Here is a 12,254-nt window from a genome sequence, read left to right on the forward strand (position 1 = left end):
AGTAAAGAGACTAACCTCTGTATAAATGCTAGATGAAAGGGGGATATCCAAAATAATATGTGGTATTTATTCGAGCAAAATCAAACGTGAGGTTTGTGAAGAAAGAAAAACGTGTGTGGATCAATCCGAATTTCTACGCATTATGGAAAATTTTCATCGTTAATAATGTTTCATTTCGATCATCGAAATACAAAAGGTTAAAACTATAAAAGAAGTAAAAACAGAATTAAATGATTTCACTTTCATATTGAAAATCATATAATTCTGTTTTTACACATAAGTTGTTAAACTTTTCACTATCAAAATAGCATCTTCAGGTGGGTGAAAGTAAACACATTAATTGAATATTCAACTATAATATAAAATACGCATAAGAGTGAAGAATCACATCTAATATCTTTATCTGTACAGGGTGGCTCAATTAGAACCCTTTCCAGTGGATGATGTCCTTCCCAAAAAACATGAAACCGGTCGACTTTCAACTCAAGGACTCCAATCGATCATGAATCTCATTTTCCCAAAACAAAACATGTCAAAATACTTGATATAAAACATGCTGGAATATATCATTTATGTGTAGAATTCGTTGCAAAAGTTCATTGCAAAGAAGAAAGTGGTGCAGGGGCAAAAATTTCAACTTTAGTATATTTTTTGTTTGATGTAGGTGACACTTTGCAAAATTTGTTGGTTTGTTGAAATAATGTGATTCTGATAAAATATTATGTGTTGTAATATACAGTGATGTAACGTAATGCGATGTGATAATTTTATAATATTATAATTTTTCGGTACGTTCTCCACATAAGAAATTCATGTGAAAGTGGCTTATTGTGAGAACAGCCATTTACAAAAAGCAAAGAACACTTTATATCGGTTACAATAAAGACTGAATAAAAAGTAAAGCAAGACAAGCAAGGGGTTAAATGAGAAACTCCTCAATCACAGACAATGTACTACTGAGGACTTAGGCCACAGAAAAATATTTTTTCGAGAATCATTCTCCAGAATGATTGGTTACAATGAAAAAATATTTAGTGTATGATATATTTTCTTATAAATTCATAAGAAAAACAACATTTATGACGGATATTTATTAAACAATAATCACGAAATAATATAGGTATATAGCGAAATATAGAAAAATAATACATAACTGAAAAAAATTATACACAAAACAGAAAACAATTGAGGATAATAAATTATCATCGGATAAAATGAAATAATATTGTCAGTCGAAATCAATAGTTTTCATGACATTATTAATTAATTCAAACCACTAAACAAATCAACTTCTACATTCAAAAGAATGTGAGTTTGCAACCCCATCTATCCTATTCGGCATTGCAAACGATTTGAAATTTATACATGAAAAGTTTCGTAGTTATGAATTCATCTGTTCGAAAAATTTTCTATGAAATAGTTGATACCGAAAAAAAAATTCTTTACTCAGGGGGGTTTACATTAAAGATATCACGTTGAGTGATTCCACAATGGAATTCAAATATGGAATTTGTGCATTTGTGCAAAAAAATTAAATGCATTCAATAATTTTTTTAAATTGGAATTCCTTCTTGCACTGGTAACGAACATTTATCTGGCTTTATGAGCCTTCAAACAGTGTTGACAGTACAGTATGGTAGAATGTAATCTGTAATTCTACCCTTTCGAATGTTATTTTTTGGAGATCGTATAAAAACATTTCGCAAAAAATCCTCAATATTTATAAGTGCAAACGCCCTATATCACATGTTCTTTTATTCGATTCGACGAAAAGCATGATGAAATAGTAGTTCCCTCGTAGAATTGAACCAAGCAAATTCCCTTGAACGGCGTTAAATCTTCCATATCTTCGAAAAAAATGAGAAGGAGAAGAGAAAACAACTCGACAGCAATTTCGAGCATTGCCCACAGTCGTGGACTGATTCGATCCTAACTCATAATTTTAGTTCACGGTGTTTTACTTTGCGAAAACAAACAGCTTATTTCTTCGAAACGTCCTTTGTGACATGATGAATAATGTGCTTTCCCACCATCTGAAATCTCATCCACGAGTTTGAATAACGTTCCTTCACAGTTCTCTGGGTTCTTTATGGGTAGTGACGGAAGGACTATAATTCGCCTAAAAACTCTACCGTAAATGGGTAGAGATATTTCTAGGAATATTTCGTTAGAGGAGATTACCCTAAACATTGATTTCATATAGGTTGGAATAATGAGAAAAATGATTGCAGAAGGGTAACAAGAATTTTATTGTTTCATTGGAAAAAATCCGTGAAAAAACTTGGAAAGCATCGAATCGAGTCATACACTCGTCTATTCAACTTCTCATACGACTAAATATCCGAATAATTCACCTTCTCTAAATGAAATGAATTTATTTATTTCTCTATTATGAATAGAATAGAAAAAAGTGGATATTCGAGGGTACATTCACTTTTTTCAGAATCAAATTTTCGTTATTGCCATGGGGACGCGTATATTTGCTCATTACACACATAAAATATGATCCTCACACCCTTAAGGGAGTAATAAAAAAATTACAACAAAATTATTTCTTGGAGGTGTATGATATCTTTTGGCCCTTGTTTGCTATAATGAGGTTTTGCATATCATCTTTTGTTATTTAGTATCAATTGTGGATTAACTGTCACAAGTTTAACATGTGTTTAGAAGCCTCCCAACTTGAACAATTAGTGTATGGGTTAAGCAAAATTTTAAATCAAAACCCGGCCCCTTATTTCGTCTGATAGGAGAATGTTGTTGCGAGAATGGTGTCAACGGTACCTATAATGTAGACTCTTGTCGTTGGTGACTAAGTGTGGCATCGGCGACAATTTTATGTTAATCGACGATAATGCTCGTCCACTGCAGGCCAGAAATGTCAACGTACGCATAGCATTAATCGAATGAATCAGCCCACTGCCTCTCCAGGCCAAAATTCTAATGAACATATTAGATCTGTCATATCACAACAATTGCACCGCTTAGCTGACCCACCGCAGACATAACAACAGATCGTCAATGCTTTGAGGGCCATTTGGCAAAACACTCCCCGAAATTTCATTGATAACCCCATTGCCAAAATTGCAGAGTTGTAGTAATGATAATAATAATAATTATTCACAATTCAGAACAATAAAACTGTATATAATTTTCACTCATTAAATTCTATATGGGGTGTCAAAATGAAGAATGTCTCAATTAAAATATGTAAACTACGAATAATACAACTTAATAAATTAACTGACAAACACAATGGTTTGACCATAATTCATCGTCAGTGTAGTATGATTTCTTGTGTGATTTTTTTTATCTCATTTTGAGTTTTCCTTCTTTCCAAGTCTCGACCCCTTCAGGAATCTTGTTGTAGATTTTATTTCTTTATGATTTACGAGTGCGCTGCACAGAGTTGTTAACAGCCTGTGATATTGGGTAGAAAATTTCCCTGCATTTCCTGTTTTGTAATTGTGGCATTCTCAATTATCAAAGTATATGTATGTATGAAACAGACAGGTGAATGTCAGTACGCGCTCCTACAGTAATTAATTTTGATGATTTCCATGTTCTGTCAAAAAAAATTACCTTTGGGAATACTCTGTATTTGCTGACTTCACCCGATAGTCTCGTGTTGTGTCTAACAATTTACCTCATTTATATAAAAGAATTAAGATGGCAACATAACAAATTATCATTGTTGAGCACGATCACGAATAATACGGTATAGTTACCACTAATTTATGTCCATTAACAGACACGACAACTTCCACCTCAACAGCCTATTCTCCAATTTAACTTCATCGAATTGAGCTGTCGAACCAATTTGTAGGACTCGAATATGCAAACTATAAGAGTCACGATAAATTGAAGCTATTCAAACACAGATAAAATATTCTCAAAGGAAAATTCGTGAATGTGAGTTTCTGGCTGGAAAAACTGTGCTATGTAATGGATCACGCTATCCTTGAATTACCATAATTGCCTTCAAAATACTTCACTGTAATATATTCTCGGCCATTCGCCATCGAACTATATACTCAGCACGGAATAAAAGGATCAGATGTGAAAAATTATAGGAGTTTGAAGAACGAGTGATTCGGAGTGAGTATCTGGAAGTTGAATGAGAAAGCGTTTTCTCAAACTTGAGGAATGGTGATGGACAACCTAATGCACTTGGATCTCGTTTTCCATCTGATGGAATTATGTAGAAGTAATTTTTCTCTTACTAGAGATCTAGAGAATTATTGTTTTTATTTAGTAGGAATCCAGTTGACGAGAAATTTTCACACTTATATATATAGCCTTCGAATATTTTAGGACATAAGAGAAATCGCGTTGAATTTTACAAATCAAAAATCTATTTATTTCTTGAAAAACTAGAATTTCAGAAAAAGAAATTAATATAAAAAATGACTTCTAAATATTTCATAGTGCAAGAGGATTCGTCTATAATATAATTATTATACTTATGACCTCGTTTATTGATTGTTAAGCAATTAAAATGAAATAAGTTGATCTATACATGGTATAGTGTAACTTCGACTTCTACAAATTTATGAGGAATAATTATATCAAAACAGTATCATTGACTCCATCTCTGCATCTATTTTCTGTTCGGTCCATTGTTTCGTTTCTATCAATATGTATTACATATACATTTTTTTGATACAGAGCATTACAATTTTTGATAGCAAACAATAATTATAGCATGTGTATGGGATACAGTTTTATATAGTAGACGTAAGGGTATACGGGGTACCTTACAATTTGGTGTATGATACAGGAGCTTAGGGAAAAACCCAGCAAAAAAACCTTTTCTTCCGTGAGTGTAGTTAATTGCAAGAAACGAAATTAAATTGTTTACGAAATAGGCTGAAATATTTTATCTTGAAAGACATCTCTCACTATAAAAATTGACCCTGTCTTCGAAGAAAAAAATCCAGTCTTCTGCAAGATACCAGAATCTTTTATCTGAAATAGAGAGAAAACAAAAGCAGAAAAATGTAAAATAATAAAATTAGATTCAATTTGTCAGATTGATCTGAAATTTACTGCAGAATTAAAAAAAGATTCGGAAAGTGCATGTATAGCCCTAAAACCATCCTGAAATTTATTAATGGAACAAAAATTAACTAGATGATTTATGGTTTCTTCTGGTTCCCCGCATTCACAACTAGGGCTTTCAGCTGAATTCCAACTGAGAAATATAGTATTGCAACATCCGTGACCTGTTCTTGTACTATTCAGAATACACCATATTTTCCTGGGAAAGGTCTTTGTCCTTTATATTCAAATTAAGAAATGGTTTACGCGACTTCTGTCTCGGAATATGAAATATAGGACGTAATTGGAAATGAGTCGGCAAAAGATTGAAATTTATTCCAGGAATTCATAACCGCAGTCATTCTAGGAATATGAGGTGGTACAATGTTTGAAAGAATTGGTAACCATTGAATGGGTGAAGATCTGATAGTTCCAGTAATAGTTTTCATGGAAATATGCAGCTGTGCAACAAGTTTTTGCACGTGCATGAGAATACAAAACACAAAAGGAGCAACAATATTCAACAGCCAAAAAAACCAAAGCTAGGGCTGCCGTTCGAAGAATAGTTGCATCAGCACCCCATGAAGTACCAGCTAATTTATGCAGGATATTATTCCTAGTTTTTAACCTAAGACGCAAATTTCGCAAATGTGCTTCGAAATACAGTGAGGAATCCAGCTTAACTTCTAGATATTTAGGATAGAAGCTATGTTCCAAAAGAGAATTACCGACAACTACACTCAATTTTCTTTATTTTTGACGATTATTCAAATGGAACACGAAACCTCGGTTTTTTTGGGATAAGGACCCAAACGCCACTCGAAGAAAGAATTCCTCAAAATTTCTAAATCTGTAGATAGATTATTCTCTAGGCAATATCATCAGCGTATATAAATTTTTCGAATGAGGTAGTAGGAATATCACCCAGATATAAATTGAAAAGAAGTGGTTCTGAAATTAATCCTTGTGGAAGACAAAAACACGAAACCTTCTATCTGACAACATATGTTCTAGTAAGCGAACCAAATTTCCACACTTCAGATGAGAAGTTTGAAAATCAAAACATTCTTTTATACTGTGTCATATGCTGCAGATAAATCAACAAATACTATTCCAGTTTTTAGTTTATTATTGAAACCTGCTTCAATGAAAGTGGCGAGGCTTATAACTAATGAAATTAAGACACTAAAACTATCATCACAACTTAGAACTAATGTATAATTTTTTTCAAAAAAATTTGAATGAATCTTCAGTTTTCATTGCTCACTAATTTTTCGATGGAAGGCATGATTCGTGATTAAATTCGAAACCAATCTGATCAGGCGTAATGTAGGCAGAATACCGATAGCCACTGTCGACAGAACAAGATTACAAATTAACAGAGTAAACAAGTAGGTAATGCAATTTATCCGACAAATACCGGTCATTGGATTATTCCTACAAAATCGTATTTAACTTGCCGTTAAATCGTCGTCGCATCGTTAATCATTCATTACAGAGCAGAACGTATTTCTATTAATCGATTTCAACGTTATAATGCTCCTAGGACCACAAAATCCAAACACATAATTAATGGCTCGATCCTGCGGACGTTTCCTGAAATCATTTATTCCTGACGGTGATCCATATGAATAGCTCGTCATATTTGCACATCTAACTACAGTTGCAGGGTGTGAAATTTTTCACGAGAGCATGTCTTCGAGCGAGTAGTACAAAGAGAATGTATAATTCATTCCCAGCAGGCTCTAGGCGTTTCATTTCGTAACAAGTAACAACAGTTCTTCGCAAATTAACACAATCTAGTTGTATATATGTGAGTTGAATGGGTATTTGAATCTACGTAGTTATTTAAGAATCAAAAACTAGAAACTTCAGGTTTCTTTTTCGCAACTCGGTACAGGCTGGCTCATCTTCGCAGTCTGTGATATTCCTCACTGAGATTGATGAGACCAATCTCATCCAGCTGAATGATCCACGCGTTATCCCTTCTCACTATATACTATATATTGCTAGGGGCAGACTCTCTCAACCATAGACTCACTTGTTTGCGTGCTCCAGTACCACGATCTGACCCAGTGTCAGATGCTATGTGAAATTCTTTCAAAATACTGCTCACAGAAGAGTTTAATCTTGCTCCAGGCACATAGGCAATACTCAAACAACGCCTCTGATATTCTTAACGAAGGTGGAATGGGGTACGAAAAGATATTGGTTACATCCAAGAACATCAAGAGATTTCACAAGCATCTTTAATCCATGCCAAGGTATCTGTCTCTCTAATGCGGAGGTCACCAGGTATTTGTATCGACGAGAGTTCATCAGTTTTTTGCGAATAATAGTTCCTTCATGTCTTTGGAGAATGATTCACCAAAATTGGAGTTCCTAGAACACTTGAAGAACATAGAAGAACCGATCTTGCCGAAAATACACTTCCGCTCATATAATAAAGATTGAATTGTAGCGTCCGTGGCTTGGTGGTTAAAGCATCGGCTTAGTATTCTTATAGTTGGGCGTGTCAGATTTATATAAAGGGAGATACCTTGGATCCTGTAGAGTACCTCTACCAAAAATTAGACCTGTATATAGGGAGATTTGTCTAGGACAGCCTGTCAGAATAGTAAAATAAAACGATCATTGTGAATACTCGAGCATGTCACCTTAACCTTAAGATATATGTGGTTCATTACATGTTGAAAGGTATATATTCGCTTAATCTGACAATTTGAGCGTGTCGAAAATGTGTGGGAGGGCGCCAAACTAGCAAAAAAACGTCACGTGTACATTCTCGAGCTCGGTGCTTTCTTATTTTGAAACTAATGATTCAAGAGTAACGGAAAAAATATAATCTCTGACAGTTTCAGCATGCCGAAAAAATGAAAATTGACCATAAAGCTCACAAAAATCCGGTTTTTTGAATCATCTCCTCTCGTGGGCTCCAAATTGTTTTCTTATTCATTATAGAAGTTGTAGAGCATAACATTTTCTTCAAACTTTGTCCAAAGCCATTTTTTCTACGTTTGAACGTTTTTGAGATATATGGCGATCAATGTACATTAGACTGGGATTCTTCATTGACCCAGGCCTTTCGCATGTGTGGCTAAGCTCCTCGCGTTTTAGCCCTAAGGAATTATAAGTCTTTTTGTAGATTTATTTCCGGTTACGGGTTACAGCAATGAATGAATGAACTCCTAGCCCTTAAAGCCCTCTAAGTCGAAAACGGTTTGTTTTTTGAGTATGTAAAATTCCTTCAGACCTAAGTTATTTAAAATTTTATTATCTACAACTTTTGTAATGAAAACAGAAACGGTACAGGAAGGGAAATATTTGAAAAAATTCATTGTTATCATTTTCAAACTGCCAGATTAAAAAAACTCCCCCTGATTAGTGTCAGATTAATGAGTCAACATGTTTGCAACACCGAGATTAACCATCTGTATGAAAATCTGACTCGCTCGAGTATGTACAAGTAACTTTTTTTTGCATTTTCAAAGGACCGCTGTGATCTTGTGTCACTTCCGAATTGTCAGTCCCTTGAAAAGTAGGTAGCTTTCTTTGGGTCCAATTAACATATCCTTCAAAAATCAGACATGCTCAAAAAAACGGCCAGCCCCAACACGGAAACTGAAAACATGAATTTATCATCTCGTAGGGCATATACAATAGCTTAATTTGACACGCCCAAGGATGTACACCTGACGGTTTTTTTCACAACTTTGAGAACCTGCAGACGCTTTCCCCACCGCTGAAAGTGCAAAGATCATGGAAATTTTTTTTCTTTCTACCATCTAATCTTCAAATTCCCCTAGGTCTCCACGACGCTTGAGTAAATCCCGATTTAGCATCGTCGGCTCCCCAACTATTAGGTACTGAGTTCGATCCTGGGCTAGAGAAGAAACTTTCAAGTCGATAAGGGTACGGACCATCGTTGTTGGGTTAAAAATAACACTGCTGTGCCTAAGGTGGCGTAAGGACACAGTAACAAAGCCTACTCGTACAAGCTCACAGAGGGGTACTTCGATACCTATGGAGAATCAGGATAATAAGATGATACGTAAATCACCACCATTCGACCATGGTGTAGTGGTTGAATACCTCATTCCAGTGAAAATCATTTGAAGGAACTCAAATTCGTCCAACATCAAATTGAACAACTTTGGTGTAAGCTGCATTTGATCTGTCACAGTTTTCAAAGTACTGAAATTAATCCCGAATTTCAGTAGAGACCATTTACGAGCTAATAAATACCTGTAAGCATATAGATAATCCACATTTCAGTTCCATAGCTTACTTAACAACTGATTATTCTGGATGCCATTTACATTTCTTCTATCTAAACTACCTATCTAAACTACCTAGATATTGCGAGCCGTAAATATTGATATCATGATGAAAAACCTATATTGGATAAATAATACGTTACGCTGTCAGCGGCAACTTACTGGATTCTTCAAAATATTCATAACATTACAGAAGGAAGCAAGCCTGGAGGTGACAACTTTTGTCTTTCGAATTTCCAATGTGATTTGAGGAAACAGATATTATTCGGGATGCGCCAAAGTAGATTTCTATATTCCCAGGGGGAAGTTGGGACGTTTCCGGAATCAGCTGTTTTATTTCCGTTTATTTGTTGAGCGCTTTATTCTGCGGCTGCCTTTGTGAACTCTAAAAACCGAGCTTCGATCTCTTGTGCTTTGGTAGTTATAAAAAAGTTGGGTTATGAGATAAAAAGAAGGAAACTTCGTTTACTGCCTCTAACGTTCTAGAAAGCTTTCGAGGACAAAAAGTTGGACGATCGGTGTGTCCTAAATCCAGGGGTGAGATTTCGTTTTTTATGCCAGTTACAATTGCTTTTACTTCTTGGATTTGGGGCAATTACATAAATATGTTGTCTGAGAGCTTTCATGGGATTACTAACTGTATCCTGATATATTTTCTCAAGGAAACTTATATATTGATGTAACCTCCTTGTGGATAGAAAACAAATGTGAGAATACAATTAGATCCATATGAAGCCAAAACCTCAGCAACATCTTTATGCCGAAGACATCCAAATGATATATTCAACAGTATTGAACATTTACTTTGTCTGCATTAGATTAATCAGCAACCACATTTCTTTTTGTAAATTTGTAATAACATTTCCTCCATTTTTCAAAGGAATCAATCATTATTCTTTTAATTATTATAGCTTTATAATAATCATTGTAGCCATATAATAATTATTGCAAGAATACGAGAACAATAAGTTAAATTGGAACAAATTCGAAGTCAGACAAAATGCCGAATTATAAGTAAGGATTGAAAAATAATTGTGCCCTCCTAAAAACTTCCTATCTACATGAACATCTCTTTTGTGGACAGATCAATACTATTGCTTTCTAACATGAAAAAAATTATAATTTTTCATCTTAAAATTTGAGCAAGATGATGATTTATGTATTTGAGTCAACTCTGAAGAAACAGTCAATGAAAAAAATGGCGGTATCTAGTGTCCATAGGCTCTTCACGTTTGTTCACGAGAATCAGGCCTCCAATTTTTTTATTCATTTGTGTTGACAAAACCTACGTAGGGAACAAAATACATTCATATTTCTCATCGGCATGCACGGCTTTGTTAGGAATTTATATACCTATTTCTTATGCCAAACATAAAGATTCGATCCATTCTTATTTTGCGACACGAACAGCGGGTGCTAGTCTTGCCAATACGTTCTTGTTACAATTCCAATCGCAGTTTCGTATATTTGGTGAAGTATTAAGATTCATCCACGATGGAAAGCTATATGAAACCATTGCTACGAGCTTTTCGCGACGTGATGTAGGTTTTGCGTGGAATATTATGTTCCAGAGGGCGTGTCAAAAGCACTGTTTGATGTGAAAATATCGAAAGAGTTCATTGAAAGGGAAAATAGTTCGTATTCCATTTATAGTTCAAGAGAACATATTTAAAAACAGCCGTTAGCAATATTCATGAACAATTGCGGAATTATAATAAATACACTGCGCAAAAAAATTAACGCACATTCTGAAAATCTCAATTTTAATGAAAGTTAACTCTACATTGACTTTATAACTTATTTTTTATGTTCTCTCAGGAAAGTTTTGAAAGAAACAAGACACATTAAATGGAAGAAAAATTCAGGATTTCACCGAATCTTATGTGAAAGAAGAGAAGTGAACAATTTTCAAAATACTGAAATGCTGATTTAATACTTGGTATTTCCACCCCTTGCGTTAATTACAGCTCGGCAATGACGGTTCATACTCAAAATGAGTGATCTTAAAATGTTCTGATCTAATCCTTCCCAGATTTCTCCGAGTTGGATTCCTAAGTCATTAAGAGTAGCTGGATGATTTTCTAAACTTCTCAGCCTTCTATTGAGGTTGTCCCAAACCTGCTCAATCGGATTGAGATCTGGACTTCTTGCTGGCCATTCCATTCGAGAGACTTCAACCTCTTCAAGGTACTCCTGAACGATGCGCGCTCGATGGGGTCTGGCATTATCGTCCATAAAAATGAAATTTTCACCAATGTATGGGGCAAATGGCACTACATGCTCTTCAAGAATGTTTCTTATATACTTATCAGCATTCATAGCTCCATTATCAACGACCACTACGTCTAGGTCTGTGCGAGCAGTCGAAGATATTCCACCCCATACCATAATCAATCCTCCACCGAAACCAGTAGTATTCAGGAAATTGCACTGAGCATATCTTTCATGTGGACGTCTGTATACAAGAGAACGTCGATCACAACGGTAGAGGCAGAATCTAGACTCATCTGTGAAGAGAACTCTTTTCCAATCGGCCTCTTCCCAATGGATATCCTCTCTTACAAAATCTAAACGCGTCCTTCGATGGGCTGGGGTAAGAGCTGGGCCTCTTGCCGCGACACGAGGCCTTAAATCATATTCTCTGAGGCGATTTCTTATTGTCTGAGTGCTAATTTGCACCTCATGAGTTTGCTCAAGCTGAATTTGAAGGAGGCGAGCGGTTGCAAACCGTTGTCTCAACGAAGAAACTCTCAAGTAACGTTCTTGAATGGCAGTTGTTACCCGTGGTCTACCCTGTCCTGGTTTTCAGACATTCATACCTGTCTCCCTGAATCGCTGCAACATTCTGGACACACTTGTATGGGAAACTCCAAACCTTTCTGCAATTCTTGTGTATGTCCACCCTTCTTCTCGCAAAACTACCGCTTGGGCACATTC

At 35.4% G+C, this 12,254-nt stretch overlaps 1 protein-coding gene across 8 annotated transcripts in view; it reads right to left on the reverse strand.

Annotated features, from left to right (window-relative positions):
• The window catches only part of LOC123315147 (fat-like cadherin-related tumor suppressor homolog), a 526,180-nt gene that overhangs the window by 83,842 nt on the left and 430,084 nt on the right, over nt 1-12,254 (reverse strand). The window lies entirely within an intron of this gene.

Source organism: Coccinella septempunctata, chromosome 6, assembly GCF_907165205.1.
Source record: "Coccinella septempunctata chromosome 6, icCocSept1.1, whole genome shotgun sequence".
In the NCBI taxonomy this organism is placed as follows: Eukaryota; Metazoa; Arthropoda; class Insecta; order Coleoptera; family Coccinellidae; genus Coccinella; species Coccinella septempunctata.